This window comes from Terrapene carolina, unplaced genomic scaffold, assembly GCF_002925995.2.
Source record: "Terrapene carolina triunguis isolate 2854851 unplaced genomic scaffold, T_m_triunguis-2.0 Scaffold22, whole genome shotgun sequence".
Lineage (NCBI taxonomy): Eukaryota > Metazoa > Chordata > Testudines > Emydidae > Terrapene > Terrapene triunguis.
The window spans coordinates 6566287-6592338 of record NW_020664373.1 but is presented as its reverse complement, the minus strand read 5'-3'; the positions used below and the strand labels follow the sequence as shown (position 1 = coordinate 6592338).

The window sequence follows — 26052 nt, the reverse complement described above, 5'->3', positions numbered from 1 at the left end:
GCACTGGTTAGTTCTACCAGAAAAGACCAGTGCAAACATATTAGCATCTGAATCTGTTTTACATTAAACTATCAGTAACTGTCAAGGGCAAGTCTTCTATAGCCCATTTGGAAAGTTACATCATTCATTTTTAAGCACTGGGTGGAAACAGCGTCTCAGTGATATAATGCCTTTGGATCTTGTATATCATTTTGAGACAGAACATGATTATTTGAACCTTTTTTGTCTCCTCCAATACTTCTGTGATCTCTGAAGGCACTTTCCTGTAACTTTGAAGCCTCATTCATGATACACCTCTACCCCGATACATCGCGGTCCTCGGGAGACAAAAAATCTCACTGTGTTATAGGTGAGACCGCGTTATATCGAACTTGCTTTGGCCCCCCCGTTATTTGTTCCCTGACCGCCCCCTCCAGAGACCCCTGTCCCTAATCACCACCAGGACCCCACCCCCTACCCAACCCCCCTGCTCCCTGTCCCCTGACTGCTCCAACCCCTATCCACACACCCCGCCCCCTGACAGGCACTCACCAGCAGCGGTGGGAAGCGGAGCAATGTGGCCCCAGCCCGCTCCACTCTGCCACCTCCCAGCCACGGCGCTCCGCTTCCCGCCGCCAGTGAGTGCGGGGAGGTTGGGGAAAGGACGCCCCCCGTACTCACCTGTGGCGGGAAGCAGAGTGCCGCGACTGGGAACTGGCGGAATAGAGCGGGCTAGGACCGGGCTGCTCCACTTCCTGCTGCCGGTGAGTGCGGGGAGGTTGGGGAAAGGACGCCCTCCGCACTCACCAGCGGCGGGAAGCGGAGCAGCCCGGTCCCAGCCCGCTCCGCTTTCCTTGCCCCAGCCCCAGCCTCAGCTGTGCTGAATTTTTGCTCCTGTGTTGTTCCAAAACCCTCAAGAGATTTGTGAGAAAAATTGATAGAATTATTTCTCTTGAAGAGCTGTTCTGGGGACTGCTCCCTAACTAGAATAGCTGAATCTCTTCTGCTGTTGCTAGTTGTTTTATTTTGTCTTCTCATTTATTTTTATCCCAGAATAGAGAATTTTTGGCCAAATCATTGCTTTAGAATTTGTTGCTGTGCATTTATCCTAAAAACAATTTCTCCTGTTAGTACTACATGTTGTGCCATCTCCACCGCAAACCATTCAGAATTCCATGAGCTGAAAGTATTTCCTTGTGCAGAATTAAGATGCTAAAAAGTTTTTTTTTTCCAGGATAGAAGTTTTCAGTGTTAGAACATGTTTTATACATTATTTATGCATTAAGAATAGGGATTTCAATTACAATATTTCTTCCCCAGTTAAGATATTTCACACCAATGAAAGTCAGTTCTGAATGAAATACATTAAAGCATGAATTTGGCCACATTTAAAAAGAATGGCAAGATGCATCTACTTTCTCAGACTACATTCACTGCGAGCTCCACTGTGAAATCTTGGACACTTAGCCAAATGGTTAGGTCTTTCTTTATTATTGGCTTTACAGTTAACAGCTGGAGAGGAACAGTGTTTCACTCTTCTTATTTGAAATAATTAAATAACCCAATTTAGGCTATGTAAAGTCTTATACCACAGCGATGGGCAAATAAAAAAAATACGTAAGAGAATAATTATTATAATTCATTTTGCTAAATTAAACTGTACAATCTTCGGTTAAAAATTTGTTTTGAAATATAAGCATAATAATCGTCAATTGTGAAGTATTTTAGATATGTACCACAGGCCTTCTTACTAATCAAAGATATTGATCTGTGCTTTCTAAAAACATAAGAATGGCCATCCTGGGTCAGACCAAAGGTCCATCCAGCCCAGTATCCTGTCTGCCAACAGTGGCCAATGCCAGGTGCTCCAGAGGGAGTGAACCTAACAGGTAATGATCAAGTGATCTCTCTCCTGCCATCCGTCTCTACCCTTTGACAAACAGAGGCTAAGGACACCATTTCTTACCCATCCTGACTAATAGCCATTAATGGACTTAACCTCCATGAATTTATCTAGTTCACTTTTAAACCCTGTTGTAGTCCTAGCCTTCACAGCCTCCTCAGGCAAGGAGTTCCACAGGTTGACTGTGGGCTGTGTGAAGAAGAACTTCCTTTTATTTTTTTTAAACCTGCTGCCCGTTAATTTCATTTGGTTTTGTGGTTTTCATATCCCCCCTTAGTCCCCTCTTTTCCAAGCTGAAAAGTCCTAGCCTCTTTAATCTCTCCTCATATGGGACCTGTTCCAAACCCCTAATCATTTTAGTTGTCCTTCTCTGAACCTTTTCTAATGCCAGTTATATATATTTTTTGAGATGAGGAGACCACATCTGTGCGCAGTATTCAAGATCTGGGTATAGCATGGATTTATATAAGGGCAATAAGATATTCTCCGTCTTATTCTCTATCCCTTTTTTAACAATTCATAACATCCTGTTTGCTTTTTTGACTGCTGCTGCACACTGCGTGGACACCTTCAGAGAATTATCCACGATGACTCCAAGATCTCTTTCCTGATTAGTTTAGCTAAATTAGCCCCCATCATATTGTATCTATAGTTGGGGTTATTTTTTCCAATGTGCATTACTTTACATTTATCCACATTAAATTTCATTTGCCATTTTGTTGCTCAATCACTTAGTTTTGTGAGATCTTTTTGAAGTTCTTCACAGTCTGCTTTGGTCTGAACTATCTTGAGCAGTTTAGTATCATCTGCAAACTTTGCCACTTCACTGTTTACCCCTTTATCCAGATCATTAATGAATAAGTTGAATAAGTCCTAGGACTGACCCTTGGGGAACACCACTAGTTACCCCTCTCTATTCTGAAAATTTACCATTTATTCCTATCCTTTGTTCCCTGTCTTTGAACCAGTTCTCAATCCATGAAAGGATCTTCCCTCTTATCCCATGACAACTTAATTTACATAAGAGCCTTTGGTGAGGGTCCTTGTCAAAGGCTTTCTGGAAATCTAAGTACACTGTGTCCACTGGATCCCCCTTGTCCACATGTTTGTTGACCCCTTCAAAGAACTCTAATAGATTAGTAAGACATGATTTCCCTTTACAGAAACCATGTTGACTTTTGCCCAACAACTTATGTTCTTCTATGTGTCTGACAATTTTATTCTTTACTATTGTTTCAACTAATTTGCCCAGTACCGACGTTACACTTACCGATCTGTAATTGCCGGGACTTCTAATTACTTCTAAAAGGTAAATTTGTCAGACACCAGAATCCAGGGTTGGTATTGTTCCCAAAATGTCACTGAACTAACACACCAATATTTTTCCTTTGGTTATTATTGCTCTGTTTTAACAGTATGACCACAGCGGAAATACAGAACAAGAGATAGCATACTTAAATTGGTCTATGAGAAAGTTTAAGTTTTAAATGTGCTATAAAATAACATTATATGAATGGATCACACTTACCTTTAGAATACTCTGAATAAGTTCTGTGTACAGTACAGGTTCTGCTGATCTTGATACTTTAGAACTCTTCCTACTTCTGCACAATTTAAACCATTTTCACATCTAAAGCAGCCAATCAGCACTCAGAAAAAAAATCTGGATTGGATCTCTGTTGAACAAATAAGTTACTAAAAATGTTCTAGTTTAAGATTGTTGTTTTTCCAACTATAATCAGAGTGAGTCACCATTGGTTTATGGAACGGTCCTAGTTGTCAGGCAGCCATTCTACCCACTCTGCTTGTAAATGGCACAAGAGGATATGCTGAGCTGTACGTATGCTACGCAAGTGGAGATTGTTCCAAGGAATCTGTTCAGAAGGGTCAGAGCAGATGACCCAACATATCACTCCATGTCCAAACAGCTTTCCATTTTCAAGCATCTGACCCAGTTGAACTCTGTGCTTGGCAACACTAAAAGGCACCCACAGAGCCAGTGCCAAATTTTACTGGAGAGGGGGAAATATGGAAACCAGAAGAAAAATGTATCTGTCTGATACAGTATTGTTCACCTGATGAGAGGGCAATATGAGCAGTTTCATTCACAGAGACCACATAAAGATTCCTGAAGCCTAGATGTTGATGCATGTTACCATTGGAAAATGCAACAGTAATGTAAATGAAGCCAGAGGTTTTGTGTAGCTTGTAATTTCAAAGTTTTGTAAGCATTCACTAATTAGATGTTGAGGATAGTTTTCTCCAGTAAGCAAGTGAGACTAGATGTAGACGGATGGTCATTTGGTTAGATGGTAATTAGCTGTGGTAAAAGCATGGAGTGAAAAATGCCCATCTGCATTAACTGACAACAAAATCACCAGCAATAATTGCCAACATTCCTAAACAGTACAGAAAATCCTCACATGTAACAAGCTGCCTGTTCTGCATCACTTTTACAGAACTTTCAGATTTTATCGTTTTGATGGGTTGATTCTTTTTTGCCCCCTATTGGGTGGTAGAGGGGTCTCTAGCAGCAGCTTCTATTCCTCAAGAGATATTCAACTGAGCAGATATCAGCAGAAGGCTGGCCTGATGAACCGTCCAAGCTAGAGAACTAATTGGGGGTGGGGAGGGAGGGGCCCAGCTGAAGGCCAAGATATGGTTGGCTTAAACCGCAACCCCAGCTCCATGGAGGAGAGCTGGGGACACTTAATCACCAGATCCACAAGAACAACCCTAGCCCCGTGAGTGCCAGAGAGGCTGAGGAGCTACTGGAAGCGGTCTCAGAAACAGACCAGTGAGAAGCTGCCCAGGAAACTAAACCCTCTGGAGGAGAGGACCACAGGGTGAACCTGAGGAATGCCCTGCAAGAGGACCATAATACGAAACAGGCTGGGGCTTGAGAGATTGGCACCAACCACTGGGACTCAGCAAGTGGGTGGGTTTGGGCCCACCAAACCCAACAGGAGGGTCCATTAAGTCCTTGAGCAAGTGAACTAAACTCAAAGATGCCAGTAACTGTACACCCTGAGCCAGGGGATGGACTTTTTAGCACCCTGAAAGGGGAAAGGATGTCCAACAGCGAGCCAGAGGGCTATGGTTGTGACAAAGGACAAACAGGTGGGCTGGATTGTGAGTGATCCTTCAGAGAAGGAGGGAAACTGAGGCAGGCTTCAGAGGTTTCGCTTCAGGACAGTGCTGCAGACCAAAGGCAACCATTAACACGTATTACTAGAAGTGGGATCTAAGATGTCCTCTGCCATCATGGAGGGATGACAGTTCAGAGCGATGCCTAGCAGATCCTCCATCATGATATGTCTGACCTTCTAAGCTGGTCCATGGAGTTGCACCAATGACTCAGGAGTTTTGGTATGAAGCTTGGCAGCACAGCAACAGTGGGACAGGCCTGGGCATCAAAACAGGTGGAGATCTATGATCCAGTTGATTGGATGCAGGATTTATGGGTGTGAGGGGCACATAAGATGGGTCTACCCTTATGGGAACAAAGGTGGACAGGCCAGACGACATTTACAGGATGTTGAAAGAGTGCAGAGGTCCCAGATTTTTAGAGACACTTAGCCAGGGCGTAGCAGGGAATAGGCCAAGAGGAGAAACACACTTGGGTGCTAATTGGCCTGACCACACAGTATGAGCAAACAAAGCATGTGGGAGAGTCATTGTTCCAAGTTGGCCAATGAACTGCTTGTGTATCAGTCTGACTTCCCTGAACGGGTCCCCAACAACTATTTGAGAGAAAGAGAAACCCTTTTAATCCAAACAGAGTTTCTTTGTTCTTGTCAGTTCCTGGGCTTTGGTCCTGCTTGTCAAAACGAGTTTGGTAGGATCAGCAGAAGCCAGACCAGAGTCTTTGGAGCCAGTGGGTCTTCCATTGTCCCATAACAACCCTGGAGTGTTTACTAAGGGGAGGATTGTTTTGAGCTGCTCTTCCTGTCCTGCTTATTTTTCCTTACAGACCACTATTAAACTAAACCAATATAATCATACAGTAAACAGCTCAATAACCACATCAGTGTATAATATTGATAAATAATTACAGAGCAGCTCCACTTCCATCACACACATTAATATTATAAACAATAATACACATAAGGTTTGTATTTAAGAAGGAATACAAAAATAGAAAATGATACAGACTACCATGGTGGCCAAGTTAATTTTGCAGGAACAACCTTATTTTTTGGACTATTTGATATTTCAAACTTTACATTATACTAACACAGGGTTGCCAGCTTGGTATTTGGTGGTTTTTCCCTTAAATCTCCAGTTCCTGTAAGGGGGCCTTAAATGAGAATCCTAACTTCCATTAAAAAAAAACACTTTAGCTCACATGGTTGTGGAGAAAAGCCTGAAAGCATGTATCCAAAAGTCTCAGGAACCAGAAGGCTAATAAACAGAACCCATTTATTTTTGTTTTTAAATATCTTGTGAGTTTTGGGGCTGACTCATGATTTTTGGATGCTTGAGGCTGGCAATACTGCTAATGCTAGCGTTGTGTAGTATTTTATTGGGGAAACAAAATCCCAAGAATTACGAAATAGAATTCCAAAGCTCAGACACAATGGTGATCTGTGGAGGGCGGGAGTGTATCTGATATTTTATATATAGACAGAAGTTGTTTGGCTTTTGAAGCTTAAAAATCTGTAGTATTTGTCAACAGGGTATGGAAATTCTTTGAACTGGGCCTAACCTAAAATAAATGTTCTTGGCCAGGTAGGTGTCTACCTGGTGAAGTTTATACCAATTCTGGCAGCAAGATGTTCTGCAGTATCTCAGAAGATGATGGACTAAATTCTGATCTCAGCCACACAGGCACTGTCAAGGCTGTATCCCCACTTTGAACTTTAGGGTACAAATGTAGGGGCCTGCATGAAAACTTCTAAGCTTAACTACCAGCTTAGCTCTGGTCCCGCTGCCACCATTCTCACTGGATTCCCTCCCTGGGAAGCCTTGAGAAACCTCTCACCAATTCCCTGGTGAACACAGATCCAAACCCCCTTGGATCTTAAACAAGGAGAAATTGACCCTTCCCCCCTCCTTCCTTTCACCAACTCCTGGTGAATACAGATCCAAACCCCCTTGGATCTTAAAACAAGGAGAAATCAATCAGGTTCTTAAAAAGAAGGCTTTTAATTAAAGAAAAAGGTAAAAATCATCTCTGTAAAATCAGTATGGAAAATAGCTTTACAGGGTAATCAAACTTAAAGAGCTCAGAGGACCCCCCCCCCTCTGTCTTAGGTTCAAAGTACAGCAAACAAAGATAAACACTCTGGTAAAAGGTACATTTACAAGTTGAGAAAACAAAGTAAATCTAAGAGGCCTTGCCTGGCTTTTACTTACAATTTTGAAATAAGAGAGACTTGTTTAGAAAGATGGGGAGAACCTGGATTGATGTCTGGTCCCTCTCAGTCCCAAGAGCGAACAACCCCTTAAACAAAGGACACAAAACAAAAGCCTTCCCCCCCCAAGATTTGAAAGTATCTTGTCCCCTTATTGGTCCTTAGGGTCAGGTGTCAGCCAGGTTACCCGAGCTTCTTAACCCTTTACAGGTAAAAGGATTTGGAGTCTCTGTACACAGGAGAGCTGTTACCCTTCCCTTTATAGTTATGACAGGCACAAATCCAGAATAGCTCCATTTATTAAAATAGAATTACACTGGATTCAAACCAGTATAACTGAGATCAAATTTGGTGTAAGAACTATGGAAAACGAAAGCCCTGTAGTTTTTTTTATAGTCAATTTGAGACATATGTCTAAAATACGGAATGAAATGCTCAAATGAAACGCTCAATACCATCTTCATTAATAACATGATCTCTTTAACTGTAATATAGCAGCTGACCTTTCAAGCATTTTATGTTTAAAACTCTTTGCTGTTCATTCAATATTTACTTCAAGAATAACAGTGCATTTCATACCAAGTTAATGTAAACAGAAGCAGCTGTAGGTATGCTGTAAGTGATTAACATGCGATCAAGGCTATCTGTGCATTTTTTGTTTGTAATGAAAAATAAAGATATATTTCTAGTTTGGGGGGGTTGAAAATTAATTAATACTTCTGTTTTATCCACTAGACTATGCTCGAACACCTTACAAAGAGAGGCGAGTATGATTTAGGATTGCAGGGTCAAAAAAGAACATGCACTGTTTCTAGGGACACTGTCATCTTAAAAATCATAATGTTCTCTGAAATCCTTTCCTAACTATTGTTACAAGAAACATCTCAAATAACTATGCAACATTTGAAGAAAAAAATCTTTTTTTCTATTTTTTCCATTTTGTTTTTTTCTGTGTGTTTGGCAGGTCTTTGAGAATAATCAGTTTTCCTGTTTGCTGTGGGTGCTCAGTCAGTTTCCCTTTCTGTTTGTGTTGGGTTTTGCACACAGCAACAGGAATAAAGAAAAATATTTTAAAACAATAGGAAAATGTTAAAATCTCAAAAATTGAGGACTCTGGGCAGGTTGGTACCTGAAAGTTGATGAAATTTCAAGTTGACAATATCTTTTCAATACATTCCCCTTATTTTATTTCTGAGTTCCTAGGATAAAAGATCGAGGAGAAAATGGAGAACACATGGAGTATATTCAAAAGCAAACAAAAATAACCCTCTTCGCCCAGAAGTTATGTACACCCGCATATGTTTATTTCAGCAGAATTATTGCAGGCCTCTAATGAATATAAAATGTAACTAGCAAATGGGGAATGAGTAAGTTAACTATTTTGGTCAGAAAGATAGGGGGAAATTATCTAAACACACTCCGAGTTCTTGGGAAGGCTAATTTAACAAACTCAAGCAGTTGAAATGAGGTCATACAATCACAGTATGCTAAGAGCAAACGCATGAAGCAATGTTTTACAGCTCATCTCTCCTACGAGAGTTTTTTAAGTAGAGAGCACTCTACATATGGCTGTGAATCTCCATGGGTTGCAGAAAGAGTTTGGCTGATAATTTCATGAGCGAGGACATGGTACATGGGAAACTGCTGTTCCTTTAAGAAAAAGGCGCTCCCCTGAACTAAGCACTCAGGCCTGAAATACAACCTTTTTCAACTCTTCACTTCAGCCAGAGTTGCCTGTATCTATGGAATGGCACTTTCTTAAAGGTACACTGACGGCATGTTAGAATTTTGTTTTACAGGATGGTGAAATCACTGCTAAATTAAATAACATTTCTCTTAAATTAGTTCAGATTGTTGTAGCAAATGAGCAGAAAACAATGCAATTTGTGTATTAAATATTAGACCTGCTAATCTGTAACCCACTCAATTTTCTTTTTTTCCTGGTAGGGTAAATTAGCTGGTTCAGTTCCTTTTATGTGGCTTTTGTGTTTTTTTTGTTTTCCCAAGAACTTTATATATATATATAGTGCAAGAATGTTTTTTGAACAGGCCAAAGTTTTTTTTAAAAAAACGTTTATGTTGCAGACTGAATTGTTTCTTACTCTCACACTTATGGTAGAATGACAAAAGTATGCACATTTCCAGAGAGATTCTGGAGGGAAGGTATGCATGAAACATGATGTACAGAGCTTAGGCGTACTTGTGTAGTTGCCAGAAGAGTATAACAGAATCAGGAATTTGGGGCACACGTTAATACTTAGAACACCCAACTGATACCTTTGTCTCTTATCTACTTCATAGCTCTGGTTCTGTGGAGCAGAAATTTCCCCCCTACAGGCCTCCGCCCCTTTATATACAGTCAATCTATGTACAGGACAATACAAATAATACATCAAAAAATATGATACTGAACTCATCCATTCTATTTTTCCAGTATGTGACCTAGCAGGACTGCACCTTGTTGATTCTAATTTTCATGAGAGTCAAAAACCAAACACTTCCTCATTTGATTGAGACTTTCGTGCAAGCTTGGAATATTGTATAATGGATTTATTTATACACTTTGTCCTGAAACATATACATTTCAAACCCCAGAATGAATGTTTTAATAAATATTTTAAAAGAGTGCACCCTGCTGTTAAAAGAAAACAATTCTTTTCTGCACATTTACAGAAGACCGTATTTGGGAGGGAAAGAGTAAAACTGATTTCCAAAGAGAGAATGTTTCTGGATACTGGGCACTTTTCCACTAAACTTTACTTCTCTGTGGAAATCTGGAAAAAGTGTTATTTCAGTCCTATGCAAGAAAATAAGGCTATATCTGAGTTTCTCTTTCTCATCGCCAACAAATTGAGAATATTCTGCAGAACCTGTTTTCTAGTAGAAAAAAAAATGGAATTTATTATGGTAAGTAAGACCTGAGAAGCATAATTTCTTTTAAATCCATTAATTTTGCTCCTGAAAGTATGAAATAATAGATGCTATTCTTATTCTTGTTTTCTGTTCTGTTTGGGGATGGGGCAATATTGACCATATATTTTTGCATTCTGTAGAGGGTATCTGTTTCTATTTTGTATTGTATGCTGCCTATCACCATTGTCAAAGCCCCTTCCACAAAATATAGATTGGCAATAGCATACTCCCTAGAGGACTTAAAGCAGCCTCTGGCTCTTCTCCCATTTGGGGTTACAGAAGCTCTGCTTCAGGAATAATTTTTGGGTGGGAGGACAGTGGAAGGCAGCAAAGGACAAGAGACTAGTTTAAGATAATAATATTTGTTTAACAACACAGTGCTTCACAATAATAGATTAACACATGTTCCCTGCCTAAAGCTTATTAATGTTTGTTAAAGTATTTTTTGCTGCATCTATTACTTCAGAGGCTCTTGTTGTTGATCCTACTCCCATTGAAGTAAATGACAAACATACCACTCCAGTGGGAACGAGTGCATGCCTCTAGTACCAGAGATCAGCAGGAAGCAGTTTTAAGGTTAAATTTCAATGGTGCTGTGAACTACTTTCACAGAGGTTGGCACCAATATAGACCAAGGTTGAGAAGAAGTATTAGCATAATTAAAAATTGAGATAAACACACACAGCCTAGCATATTTCATTATCATTTTAAGAGGTTTATCCAGCCCAAATGAGCCTATAAAGTTGCTCACTTTTGGAAATTATGAGCCTGTTAGGATGTGAAGCTGTAGAGTCTGCACCCAGTGGTTACAAGAGAATAATCCTGCAGTAGTTGAAGAATGCCATCTGTAATTTCCTTCTTCCCAGGGATAGAGTCCATGACTCCACCCAGCCTGACTGCTATAGGTGACAATTAGATTTAAGGGAATTACATCAGGCGATGCACTAATCAAGGATAGATTCTTCTCCAGCTGACATTTTCAGTAACAGAAATAAAATTAAGTAAATTCTTGTGGGGGGAAAAGTTCAAGGCTATTTCTCTATCTCCTGGATGGACTCTGAATGAGACAGAGTTGTGCATTGAATGCACTGGTTGGATCTCTGCCTCATTTGCTTCACAAATTGAAAAGTGTGAATGAGGCACGAAGGTGTGTATCTGTTTAAAACAACCAAACAACAATAACAAAAAAGAATGAGGATGTTGTTTAAAGAACTGGTTTGGAATCCAGGAGAAATGGGTTATGTTTCTGGCTCTGCCACAGAGTTCCTGTGTAATGTCGGGCAATGAATTTAAACTGAAATGTTTGGAGGTGGCCACTAATTGTGTTTTACTCATGTTGTTGGTGCCCAACTTGAGACACCTCAGAAGTTCAGAGCTCCATAGGGAACTATAGGTGCTCAGCTGCTCTAAAAAATCAGACCCTCCGTGTCTCAATTTGGTCAGCCAGTAATTGAGAAGCTCAGAATTACTGGACACTTGCAAATCTTTACCTTACTTACTCCCTGCCATGGTTCTGTTAAATGGAAGAAATAAAACTTTCTAGCCTCATGGGGATTTTATGAGGAAAATTCATTAACTTTTTTGAAGCACTCATATATTATAGTGAGAAGAGACACAGAAAAGACACCATTTAAAAAAAACAACACATTCTTTATTCAGTGCAAGATTTGAACAATGTGAGTAAATAAAGCTTAGGGCCACAGGCACCGACTTTATCATTTCCCGGGGGTGCTCCACCCTGCTCCATCTCAGGCCCTACCCTGACTCCACCCCTCCCCCAAGGCCCCACCCTGCCTCTTCCTACCCCTACTCCATCTCTTCCTGTCCCATTCTGCCCCCTCCCCCAAGTGCGCCCCGCCATAGATGACTGGTGCCTCTCCATACTGGGGCGGGGGCACGATCTAAAGGGATGTCATGTGACCGGTCATGTGTTTCCCTCCCCCCCCCATCCATCCCCCCAGGCCCAGCCCAGGCCACCACGCTCTCTGCACAAGGAGGAGCTAATGGACCTATGGAGCTATGCCAATTAAAGCTAATGGAGCTAAGCCAATTTATACCAACAGAGAATTTGGCCCAACAATATGTTTTTGCAGAAACTACATCGCTGGACAGGAATTAAATGATCTTTTTTTGCATATGTTAGTACTAATCATACTAAGGAATGTGAGTATACTTTACATAGACAAAAGGCCAAATGATGCAAGCCTTCCAATGCATGGAACTCCCGCAGAAATCCATGGTGGTCCTGTGTATGCAGAATAGCTGCAAGATTGGGCCTATGGCAGCATAACTATTCCTGGTGCACTATAGGCATGTAGCAATGGTGACTTTACATAACTATAGACAGCATTATGATTTTACCACTTTAAAATGCAGACTTTAAATGCTTTACTACCTTGGTTTATCTTAAATAAAATATATTACATCAACTAAGTATATAAATTAATCTCCTTAGTAAGGACATATTGCTGATGAGTAATATATAGCAATTATAATCTCCAAAATGATAGCGTTTTGTAGTCTTGTATTTTAATAGAAATATTGGGCTGCACTGAATTGTTATATTTTTTGATGCAATTATGCTTTGACAGAAGTTTTCACACTTTGCTTTGTTGTTGTGCCGGGAGTTCAGTTCTACTGTCCTCACAGCAGGACATGGAGACAAATTGTATTCTTCTTCCAGATAATTAATTGTTACAAGGCTAGTGCAACAAACCTCTTCAGCTCCCTGTCTTTGCATGCCTATTTTGAGCCACTGTCAATCTCTTAAAATCTAGGATGTTGATTTTTTTCTTTTTACTAAGCTCTTTCCTTAATAAAGCCATAATGGAAAGTAAGACTTAAAAAGGTTTGAATGGGTCTTTCAGCTGATGAATGCATGTTTTAATTAGGGTATTAATAAGATTCGTAAGAGGAGCTAAGCAGCTGCTGCATCTGCCTCACAGACAGATTAAAATAATTGGATTAAAGAAAGCTGTTAGTTCGCTATTAGAGAGTTTAAATAGGAGCAGAGGGCACTTAGCGAGCACACCAGCAACAGCAAATTGTAGAAGGGAGAGAAGAGAACATCAGAAAGCTTTTGTGTTGTTTTATGCAAAAATAGATTTTCAGTCTGCCCCTATGTTGGTGTCGTTGCTTTGTGAATATGGCCATCCTATTTGCTTACCCCTTTCATTCAGCAGTGTTGACTTTAAGGCCCAGTTTTCAGAAAGAGAGTTTGGAGGATGCACTAAAGATTTATATAATAGAATCATAGAAGATTAGGGTTGGAAGAGACGCTTTGTTTACCTGAGCGTCCACAGGTACGGCCGCTCGAGGCTCCCAGTGCCCGCGGTTCGCCGTTCCCAGCCAATGGGAGCTGTGGGAAGCGGCACAGGCGGAACAAGTCGCGAACCAAGTTTGGGAACCCTGAGCCATGCTGTTCTCAGTGGTACCAGATGACAGAACAAGGAGCAATGGTCTCAAGTTGCAGTGGGAGAAGTCTAGGTTGGATATTAGGAAAAAACTATTTCACTTGGAGGGTGGTGAAGCACTGGAATGGGTTACCTAGGAAGGTGGTGGAATCTCCATCCTTAGAGGTTTTTAAAACCCGGCTTGACAAAGCCCTGGCTGGGATGATTTAGTTGGATTAGTCCTGCTTTGAGCAGGGGGTTGGACTAGATGACCTCCTGAGGTCTCTTCCAACCCATATCTTCTATGATTCTATTATATAAATCTTTAATGCATCCGTCACATAAATATCTTGAGACTCCGGCTACAATAGTGCCATGCGAACGCCTGTCCTCACTTTCAGGTGACATTGTAATTAAGAAGTGGGCAGCATTATCTCCCGGAAATGTAAACAAATTTGTTTCTCTTAGCGATTGGCTGAACAAGAAGTGGGACTGAGTGGACATGTAGACTCTAAAGCCATTTAAAGTCCGGTCGTCAGCGCAGCGGGGCTAAGGCAAGCTTCCTGTGTGCCCTGGCTCTGCACAGCTCCCCGGAAGCGGCCAGCATGTCCGGCCCCTAGGCACAGGGGTGGGCAGGGAAGTTCTGCACGCTGCCTCTGCCCCAAGTGCTGGGTCTGCAGCTCCCATTGGCCGTGGTTCCCCCTGGCCATGCCTACACCTAGGGGCTGGACATGCCAGCCGCTTCTGGGAGCAGTGTGGAGCCAGGGCAGGCAGGGAGCCTGCCTTAGCCCCGCTGCACCACCAACCGGGAGCCGCCTGAGTTAAGCAATGTCCAGTCAGAGCCCGCACCCCAAACCCCCTGCCCCAGGTCGGAACCCCTCCCACACCCAAATTCCCTCCCAGAGTCCTCACATCCCAGCCCCCACCCCATCCCTTAGCACCTTCTCAGAGCCTGCACCTCTTCCCGCATCCCTACCCAGCCCTGAGCTCCCTCCTGCACCCAAACACCCTCCCGGATCCCATCCACCTCCCGCACCCCAATCCTCTGCTCCAGCCCTGAGCCCCCACCTGCACTCCAAACCCCTTGGCCCCATCCCAGAGCTCCCTCCTGCACCCCAAGCCCCTCATCCCCAGCTCTGCCCCCAGCCCACATCCCCAGCCGGAGCCTGCACCCCCTCCCACATCCCAAACCCCTGCCCCAGCCTGGAGTCCCCTCCTGTACCCTGAACCCCTCATTTCTGGCCTACCCCAGAGCCCACACCCCCTCCTGCACCCCAACTCTCTGCCCCAGCCCAGTGAAAGTGAATGAGGGTTGGGGAGAGCAAGCGATGGAGGGAGGGGGGCTGGAGTGAGTGGGGAGTGGAGCCTCAGAGAAGGGGAGTGGACTTGGGGCATGGCAAGGGTGTTCGGTTTTGTGCAATTAGAAAGGTGACAACCCTAAGTGTAGCAGAGGTTTTCTTAAGAGATAAAGACTTCTCTCAAATTCACTTATTAATTTAAAATATTTTACCAAAGATTATCAACTGAATCATAGTATTTGCTACTGAGAGGTGTCCTGGGACACATGAAAAACACATTTATGCATATTCATATTGTGAAAAAGGGTGTACTATAAGTTAGGGCACAATGGCATCTGTTAAAAATAATGGTGCTTCTTGCAGACAGTGAAGGTAAATTCCATGCTAAAGCATCTTAGTAAGTAAATGACTAACCACTGACTTTGAGCTTAGGCCTAGAATCTGAAAATGATTTTCAGTATTTAATTTAGGGTAGTAGGTATTTTCCAGTAATTGCTGATTTTGAAACAAACAAATGCGTGCTTTATTATGCAATGTATGCAGTTATATAACTCAGCAAATTATTATTTTATCTTGTAGAGTAAGCCAGCCTACCTCATGCGTTTTCACTGATGCCAAGATGACATTGCAGCACTTGTTTAAATCAAATGTTGTCCACATTATTCATCTTTTTTGTATCAGTTGACTGAGGTGTAATGAGGTACACTCAAAGAAAAGCTCTCTTTTTTAGAAAGATATGTAAATATACTACTTAACAGTTTTCATAAATTTGTCAGTATATATTCTGAAAGCAAGTAATTGAGAAACATTTAAACTGATTAGCTATATTAAGTGGATTTGAAATTGCTTCTGCTGTATGCACAGGTTGCTCTCACTCTTTTATTTTCACCCACGAAGGTTAATATTGTATAGGGCTCATAAATAATGCTGCTTTTTTTTTTTTTTTTTTTGAATGAGTGACTGAGTGTAATAATTGTGAGCTCCGTCAGAACTAAACGTGTATAACTTAGTGTGATCATGGTTTTCCTGTGCACCCTTAGGCCAGATCCTCAGCTGCACCACTGCTCCCTTAGCGCTAAGGTGGCTCTAAAATAGAGCTGGTCAGAAAATGGTGGCTTTTTAATCAAAAATTGAAATATTTTTATTCAAAATGGTGCTGTCATGCCTCGTGGGAGTTGTAGTTTGGATTCATTATGCTCCCAGTCTTTTCTGTTGGCTAGGCTTTCTAGCCAGGCTGCATCTTCAATGATGCACCACTCTTTCCCCTGTTGGTGAAGGGTGGGGATACGCCCTAGGAATCCCTGGCCGTGGTTCATCATGGGAATAGTAGTCTGGTCAGAGAGCCAGGCTCATTCAGGAAGTATGCTAGCATAAGGTGTTTGAACTTCAAGTCCCATGAGGCATGGCAGAGCCATTTTGAATCAAAATACATTTGGTTTTCAGCCAAAAACTGTCTGTTTCTTCAACAAAATACCAATTTTTTTCATGAAAAGCAGGCACTTTTCACACACTTTTTTTTTAGTTGCAAACCCAGTTTCCCATTGTAAAACAACTTTGATGGAAATTTTTAGACCAGCACTACTCTAAAGCTGTTCTTTTATTCCCTTGGGGCCACTGGAGAGTGGGTTGACCCTTTGCATAACCTCCTTCACTTCTCTGGAGTGGGGGTTAGGTTGCCAACTCTGACTGAAGCTATTCCCGGAGTTGTTTTTTTTCCTAACAGGATGTAATGTCATTTTCTTAAAATATCCTATTAAAATCTCCCAGATTTCTTTCAATACTCACCAGGAGATCAATGCTGATTCTGGGAGACTCCAGGTCAATCCTGGAGGGTTGTCAACCCTAGTGGGGCTCTGGACTGGTTCTTGGAATTTTGCACAATTCAAAATTAGTGAAAAGTTATATAGTGCACATTCACAAAAATGAAGTTTTCAACTTTTAGAACTTTGATGAGACTACTTTAATAATTTTAAAGTGATATTATTTACTTACTGAGGTCTAGCCACATATTCAGTTTCAAGTCTTAAGGATAAATAATTTTGAGTCTGAATGCGAAAGAACCAAATCTAAATAATGGGGAAAGTGTATTTTCTTGTTCACAGAACTCGTAAATGGCTAGTTGGATTTTGCTCAAAGTTTAGGGTTAGACTCTGCAGGTAAAATTTCACCCCAAATGGAAAACTTTTCAGAAAGGTAGGAGCCACTTGTAAAAAAAAAAAGCAGTTTGGAGTGTAAGAACCCTTCTCAAATATAATGATGTCTCAAACAAGGAATGTAATGATAAACTCATCTAGATATAGTGACATTCTCCAAAAATACCTCGAAATGTAGACTGTTAGCTATTGAATGTGATGGGATCTTTATTTAAGCCAAAAGGTATTAATACATTGGAACCTATGAGTGATTGGGAAGGAGTTCTTTTTTCTTTTTTTCTTTTGCTGTTAAGATGTATTTCCAGCTTCTAGTAACTGGATTACAAGTTCAAGGTGAAGATGATAGCTTTCATAGTTAATCACTTCAGTAAGGGTTACTAAATTGAATGATTCACTGCAAATCTGTTTTATCTTTCTGCAGTCAACATAGAAAAGTTGATAGCATAAAAGTCTTGTGTGATTATTGGGCTCTGTATGCAAAGGCACCACAATACGCACCAGAGAGATGCTAGTTCCACTATATATGACCTTAACTGAAATATTGTGCCCAGTTCTAGATATTTGAATAACAGAATTATAGAAATTGGAGAAAATTCAAAGACTAACAAGAAAAGATGAATTAGATGGAGAAGGCTTTTTAGGAAAGATTTAAAACACTAAATACGTATAGCTTAGCTAAATGATAACAAGCAGGGGATGTAATCATTGACTACAATAATCTGAACGGGTGAGATAAATTGTTTAGTTGAAACTTCCATGGTTTTGGCTGAGTTTGAGGTTTAAACAGTCTTGTAGGGCATATTTCAAAAAGGTTGGTGTTCAACCTTAATTGCAGCGGAATTAAGTTATTGCTTGGCTAGTTTGTGTATGCATATACTACTCTCCTTTACTGAATGGTCTTAGAACTTCTCAGCTGTGTTTCAAAGGCTTTTATTTAGCTATAGATATAACAGAGTCTCCTTTAAACCAAGTTGTAGGACCTTATGCTTTTGGGGCTTGCCTGAAAGCCATTGAAGTCAATGAATTTTAATGGGCTTTGGATCATGCTCTTGGATGGAAGGATCTGTTTCTCTCTTTAATGTTTCTGTGCATGAATTAGTGACCATAGTGTGCATCATAGTGAAAAACCATGCAGTCCTAACTGGCTCTATAGGCTGTTACAATAGAATACTTAGTGAAGTTGAAAGGTAATTTACTGGAAAGCAGTTTATAGTGTAAAGCACATGGCATATTTGAAAATGTTGACCTAGGTTGGGTCTTCTGAAGGAGGACAGGTCTTTATTGATAAGTTTGGGGAAAATGTTCCACACATACAGAGGAATGTGGAAGGATGCATGAAGATGCTTGGGGCGGAAGTGGAGAACGAGGTGATTGAGGCTGGCATTAAATAGTATAGCAGAGAGGTCAGGCATCCTTCTAAGGTAGTCAGTTCCTTAATTATTTTTCAAGCAGCCTCCTCTCCTACCCAAAGTCAAACTTTATGTTGATATCCTTTAAACAAAAGCAATACGTAAGATACACAACCAGTTAAGTGCTAAGGTGTAAAGGACACTAGCATTACAGTTAGGCATTTTCAGAGCATTTCAAATTTAAATAAATTGATATTTTCTGACAGAAAAACATTCTGTTGGAAGATTTTGAGCCAGCTCTAATGTAATGATTTATACTCTCAGTCTGAGGTTTTATATGAATTATGACTGCATACTGGCTCTTTGTCTAATGACGGCTTACCATTGGTTGCATAATACCCAAAGGGCTCAAGTGGGATGTTGGTGCCTTGGCCTCATGAAACAGGGCTGACGTGAAACTTGAGTGGTGCATAGGCCTAGTGCTGCACAGGGATGAATTTTACCCTATGCAAACAGTGAGGCATTATTGCCTTTGTTGCGCTGCCTCTTCAATGTCTGAATTGTCAAATTGCCTTCCTGAGAGGGCAGGGTTCTTTTACAACAAAAAGAAGGATGTTTTTTACAGGGTCACTGATGATATGAAGCTATATATTCTGTATGGATAAGGTGATTTCAAATTTTCTAGTGTTCTCAAGGCAGCATTGGAGGATAGTGTTAACAACATTTGGGTATATATCCATCTTTTCCAATGTTGTTGATTTTTAAAATATTTTACTTTAGCTTTAAAGTATCCTGGGTTTCCAATTTTAAAATGTGATTTTCTCCTTCAGTGTTATTTTAATCTCTTTTCCCTCAAATTGCTGATGTGCATTAACAGTCTTAACGGTGCGGCTTTGCCTGGAGTGGGCTCTGAATTTGATTAGGAGCCATACAAACAACCTTTTATTTCAGTACCAATGAACTTGATGATGATATACAATCAGTCAATCCCTGTGAACTGGAATCTTTGTCTTCCTTTTGTTGGGAGAGCAGTTCTATGAGGTAAAGTCATATCAGCTGAGAAACAAAGATGTCATTTATAGTGGTGATTTGGTAAGTTGCCACGTGGAATAGAACTGCAATCAACATAACTGGTGATTCAGAGTTTGTTTTTAATTAGACTTCCTCCTCCTCCCACCTTCATTTTATAAATGGCAGTATAGTACTCATAGACTGTGAATACAACAGACTTTATTTAGGAAGCAAAATCTTTATCAAGGAATTTTTCCCCTAGCAAACCATAAAATATTTAGCTTCTGTGTTGCTTTTGTTTAAAAGATGTTTGGGGTATACGTTTTGCTTGTTAGGGCAGAGGAGGTTTAGAAAGCAATTTAAAAAAAAACCTATCTGTCTTGGAAGGACAGAGAAAACATCAAATGCTTCTTAACATGCTCAAAGTGATTTTACCAGATGCTTCCAACATTCTTTGGTCTATTCCTAATAAGGAAAGCTTGCACAGTTACAGTCCAGTTATGAGTTTGTACAGCCATGTGGAAGAAGGTTTTTTTTTTTTTTTAATGGGGGAGGGAGAGGAGGGAGACATGCCCCTTCTTAACCACTCCTTGTACTTCTTCAAAACAATCCCATTGAAATAAGAAGCAGGGAATCCAGTTGCAATTTGTCTGCTTCTCTCCCTCTGTCACTCGCTCTCACACACACGCTCACTGAACTTGCTGAGCTTACTTTGAAGCAGTCAAATGAAAAGATTATTTTATTTTATTTTGTTTTTGGTTTCCTAAGATTAATGATAGTAGAAGTCTCTGGGAACAAAAGGTATGGTGGGAGTCAGAGTTGCTCCAGCTGGACTATTTCTCAGACACTTGATACATAGTTTCAGGAAAACTGCATTATTTTTTACAAAAATTCTAAATCGAGTTCTTGTTCCAAGTGTGGTTTGATCAAATTAGAAAAGACACCGGAGACGCAGCAGAATTTAGTTAATGGGTAAGCAAACAAAATGTGTATATATGTAGTGTGCTAGAGATAACTGTAATGGAGTGTTTGTGATGACTCTAACTTACTACATTTTAATTTTTATTTGCTGTAGCTAAATTTTAAGAAAACAAACACTTCTTGCTTAGTAAGAAAAAAATTGGCACTTAGTTTGTGCCTACCACTTACCAAGCTCTGAAATCTATTCCATCAACAAACTAAAGGCTCTCAAAGACCTTTTATTTTTAGATTAGTTTCATGATCTTGCATGTTTTCATAGTTAGCCTGAGAGGAGCAAAATCCATGTAATGATCGGTGCCATTGTATGTTTCAATTGATTTTGTTTAAATAGCTTAATCAGATGCTGAGCTGCTTTGAAATCTGTGTAAGTTTATTGTTTTTCTAAGTGTGCGTGAAGGTTCTGTAACCCCAAAATATACAATTATAATTGCATAGATTCCTTTATGCAAAACACCATATCCTGTAAGCCTTGTGTTTTATAGACTAGCTAAACTGCCTTCATGTCTCTCTAATTCCAGTTAGTTGCAATGATTTGTAGTGTAGAATAAGAGCTGTTCATCTGTTGGCTCAGTCCTGGAGGAGCTTGTAACTCTAGCAATTGTTTCTGTTTTTCATAACATTGGGAACTTATGGGCTAATTTTCCCTCTCCCCATCCAAAACAAATGAGCTGCTTAAAGCAAAGAATGAAATTGCAGCCGAGTTAGCAGGCACACAGTCTGAATTTGGGGTACCTGAGATTAGAGGGTAATTTATAAAAGATTCCTCTCTTGATATTTCCTGCTGATGTATAATGTTTTTATTTGTATTTATTTTTAATTTTCCATGTTGTTTTTATGGAACTATAACCTATTTACTGAAAAGAAAATCAAGGAACACTATATCGGCTTTAGTGTCAGAGCAAATATTTGTACAGTGAGCCATCAATCTAGTTTAGCGTCCTGTGTCCATAACTGCAAATAAGCAGATACAATTTTGTAAACATGTTTTCACCAAGTAACATGGAAGTGGTGACCTTTCATATGTGCTGCATGGTTCCCAAATGCAGGAGAAATCAGCCCAAAGGGAGCCAGCACTAATCCAATGCGTAAACAAGGGCAAACTGATGAAATGGGAGCACTTGTGAGTGCCCATCAACCTTCACTCTATATTCCGTAAATTTGCGCTAATGGCCACTGTTATGATTTTCAGTTTAAGTTCTGCTCTGAGAGGGGTTTTTTGAACAGTGTAATCATTAAAGCATCTGCTTGTTGTGGTTGGGAATTGGAATACAGAAGATATGGCAGTGCCAAATATTGGAATACATTGGGTCCTTGTCAAAAGGTTGCAACTGACTACTCAGAGTGTTACAATTCTGAGTTGTTATCCAAGAGCCTCCTACTTTATAAATCAGTGAGCAGGACAGGGCAGGTTGGGGGGATGTGAGAAGGAGAGAGAACGCATGAGCAGTATAGGTGTTAGAACAGTCTGTGAAACAAAGATGAATGGGTGGAGCAGTTATGTAGCACATGAGTTGAAAAATTCTTCATCTGTAAGAGGTATTTATTTATTTTTCAATGTAAGAAGTATGCCTGTTACCAGTTCTAGGTATCTCTACTGTACATCTGTTGTAAAATAATTGTAACATGAGTGAATAACAACAGAAACTCAAATGGACTCAAAGAAAACTCCCCTTATCATAAAAACCTCCCTCAAAACTCAGCCCCCCACTCCCGCAACTCAGAGGAAAGCCTGATGCAATAGATAGACCTTGCAACAGGCCTGAAGGTCAGCAAAACTTAAAATCTTTCGGAGAGAAATTGCAGAGTTCAGTTGCAGCTGGAAACAAACTGGAAGCTAGTCAACTGCGGAGCAACTGATATAATATGCTCCTTATGAGAAGTAGTGTAAGTGAGTAGCCATGTACCCTTTCAAGCTGAAGTTTCCAGTTATCTTCAAAATTGGCCACATTTACAGGGCATTGCAGAAATCCAGTCTGGATGGAATGCATAACCTATAATGTTGGGGCACAGTAGATCTAGTTAAAAAATTCATGAAACTTTTTCCCATCAAAAAATGCTCTTTTGTTGAAACCACTGTGTTTTGTGAAACATACTGGTTTCAACAAAAATGTTGTCCGGAAGGTTTCTCAGGTCGCAGATGAGAATGCAAGAGACACCAGAATAGCCTGGTTGCTAGGGCACTCACTCGAGAGGTGGGAGGTTCAAGTCTCTATTCTTCCTGAATCATAGCAGGCACCTGGGTTCCCTACATCCCAGGCAAGTGCCTGAACTACCGGGCGCTTGGGGTGGATCTCTTGCACTTGTGCTTTTTTGCAAAAAATTTCAGAAGGTCTCATTTTTGTTCTGCCATAGAAGAAAAACAAATTTTGGAATCAGTTTTTTTCCACCCCCTCACAAAACAAAATTGTTTTCCAGCCAGCCCTAGCATATAGATTAGCACTATAGCTTTTTCATTTGACCAACAAATTAATTTTTATTTTAAGTCCAAAGGTCTTTTCTTTAAACGATGGCAGATTTTACATAAAGTATTGTTTTGAATCAGGGGAGCTGTCGCTGATACAGTACAAAGAAGCTTCAAAGGTTGCTAAAAAGTTGAGTGATCCAACATTTTATTGTAATGGATCAGGTAGGAGAAAAAGTGTAGCTATAATCGTTTTTAATGCAACTGAGTTATAGCAGGGACTAAATTGGCAAATGCAGATTGTTTTCATTTATAAATTTGTTCTGCTAAATAGAGATGCGTGAACAGTGCACAGATATCCCTGTATATAAATACACACAGCAGTACATACACATTGCTAACTCATCCAATCTTATTGTGAGTCTTGTGATATTTGATGTTTTTCTTAAAGGCCCAACTCTTGGAGTCATGAGATTACATGAAAATCTCAGCTTTCATTTTGTTTAAAAATTTAAGTTTCTAATCCAGGTGATTGCAGATAAAAACTTGAAAACATGAACCCTTAGGCTCAAAAGCCTGAAAGTAAATAAAGAACTCTAAATGTACTAATTTTAAAATCTCATGACTTTTAAAACTTGATTTTGGCAATATTGTGCACACACATGATAAAAGCAGGTTAGCTAGGTCCTGTTTGTATGGGTTGCCAATTCTTCCCCACTGAATATAGTAATATTGGAGATCATACTTCTTGCTCCAAGAAAGATCTTGGAGTCATTGTGGCTAGTTCTCTGAAAACATCACTCAATGTGCAGCGGCAGTCAAAAAAGCGAACAGAATGCTGGGAATATTTAAGAAAGGGATAGATAATAGGACAGAAAATATGTTGCCTCTATATAAATCCATGGTACGTCCACATCTCGACTACTGTGTGCAGATGTGGCTGCCCCATCTTGAAAAAGATATATTGGAATCGGAAAAGGTTCAGAAAAGGGCAAAAAAAAATGATTAGGGGTATGGAATGGCTTCTGTATGAGGAGAGATTAATAAGACTGGGACTTTTCAGCTTGGAAAACAGACAGCTAAGGGGAGATATGATTGAGGTCTATAAAATCATGACTGGTGTAGAGAAGGTAGACAAGGAAGTGTTGTTTACTACTTCTCATAACACAAGAACAAGGGGTCACCAAATGAAATTAATAGGCACATTTAAAACAAATAAAAGGAAGTATTTCTTCACACAACGCACAGTCAACCTGTGGAACTCCTTGGCAGAGGATGTTGTGAAGGCCAAGACCATAATAGGGTTAAAAAAAAGAACTAGATACATTCTTGGAGGATAGGTCCATCAATGGCTATTAGCCAGGATGGGCAGGAATGGTGTCCCTAGCCTCTGTTTGCAAGAAACTGGGAATAAGCGACGGGATGGATCATTTGATGATTACCTGTTCTGTTCATTCCCTCTGTGGCACCTGGCACTGGCCACTGTCGGAAGACATCATACTGGGCTATATGGACCTTTGATCTGACCCAGTAGGGCCGTTCTTATATTCTTATGCAGCCTTTGATGCAACCATCCTGTAACTTCTTATTGTATGCAAAGTTGCAGTAATAATATCTCACCTTATGCATTATCCACATTTATTTTAAAATATCTGCCAATAACTAACAAAGGTACCTTCTTCCTTCCTGATCCAGAGACATCACATTTTCTACCAGTTTTACTACTTCTCCAGGACAAGTAAAGCTAATTGTATTTATTTAGTAGACTTTATTAAAGTAGCACTGCTCAGATTATTTAGGCCTCACATTTTATATAGCTAAAATTAACCTGATTAACCCCCCCCATATTCTAAATTTAGTTTTAGGGGTTTTTTTGTTTGTTTGTTTTGTTTTTTTAAATCTTACCCCATCCCTGAAAAAGTTTAAAAACCAAAAAAGTGGGCACCGGTCTTGCTATGTCCACTAAGCCACAAAATGTGTACGTCTTCTGCTGACTGTACAAGCAGCAATAACCAACCAATACTGTCTCCAGAGTTGAGACCATGTTATCAGTGGTGTCGGGGCACAAAGGTATTCAAGCAAATTTCTGAACAAGCAGAATTTGTTATGTCAGTATTTCTCATATGGTTTCTCATTTCTTCACGCAACGCACAGTCAACCTGTGGAACTCCTTGCCAGAGGATGTTGTGACGGCCAAGACAATAACAGGGGTCAAAAAAGAACTAGATAAATTCATGGAGGATAGGTCCATCAGTGGCTATTAACCAGGATGGGCAGGAATGGTGTCCCTAGCCTCTGTTTGCCAGAAGCTGGGAATGAGCGACAGGGGATGGATCACTTGATGATTACCTGTTCTGTTCATTCCCTCTGTGGCACCTGGCACTGGCCACTGTCGGAAGACAGGATACCTTTGTTCTGACCCAGTAGGGCCATTCTTATGGTGAGCCAGGACCCACAGAGGTTGAAGAGTTCACATTACTAACATTTTAAAATGGAAACTTCAACACTTTGACATTTAATAAAGAACTATTACCCAATTATATATAGACAGAAGAGTGCCATTAAAAATTCAACATTTGCCAACACCTTCTAAACAGGGGGGATCTAAGGCCATGTCTAAACTAGCGAGTGTACAGTGCGCAGCTGTACTGCTGTAAGATTGCTTATGTAGCCACTCTATGCCAACGGGAGAGAGCTCAACCACCTCCATGAGCAGCAGTAGCTATGTCAGCGGGAGAAACTCTCCCACCGATATAGCACTGTCTAGACTGGCGCTTCTGTCGATGTAACATGTCACTCAGGGGGGTGTTTTTTCATACCCCTGAGCAACGTGGTAATGTAGACTAAGACACTATGGCTGTTTTCCTGTTTAAAGGTAAAGACATAACAGTGGTATCTCAGATACCCCTATTTGGAGATGATTGATAAATACTGACTTTCATAATGGTGACCACTCTCTCTTGTTCTGAAAGTAAAGTATGTGCTTTAGTTGTATAGGACCAGATTCAAGCTTAAGAAAATTGACGTCAGATAATGTATCAGCTTTGATGTATTGAAAAACATCAATTCCGTTGTTACAAGAGTGACTCAGATAATAATGATGAATAACCATTCAAAGCAGGGGGCTGCCCTATGAAGAGATGAATTCTCCCATCTACTGCAATGAGCTTTCCTGGTTGAGCCAGCTTTGTTGAATTTGATCATTGTTTTGAAATTTATTATTATAAACAAATATTAGATCCGACAAGAGGGTCACAAATATTTGGTCAGTTCAGATGGAGTCTTCAGAAGCCTTGAATTATCTTTATGATAAGG

At 40.4% G+C, this 26052-nt stretch overlaps 1 protein-coding gene across 3 annotated transcripts in view; it reads left to right on the top strand.

Moving 5' to 3' along the window:
- Positions 1 to 26052, top strand: part of LOC112112643 (rho GTPase-activating protein 6) — a 456011-nt gene that overhangs the window by 337175 nt on the left and 92784 nt on the right. The window contains exon 1 of one of the 3 annotated variants that reach the window (XM_024208630.1): positions 20001 to 20327. The exons of the other annotated variants lie outside the window; for them this stretch is intronic. The gene's annotated coding sequence lies outside the window, so the exon portion shown is untranslated. Of the gene's footprint in view, positions 1 to 20000; positions 20328 to 26052 lie in introns of those variants that run through there. 3 annotated transcript variants of the gene reach the window in all.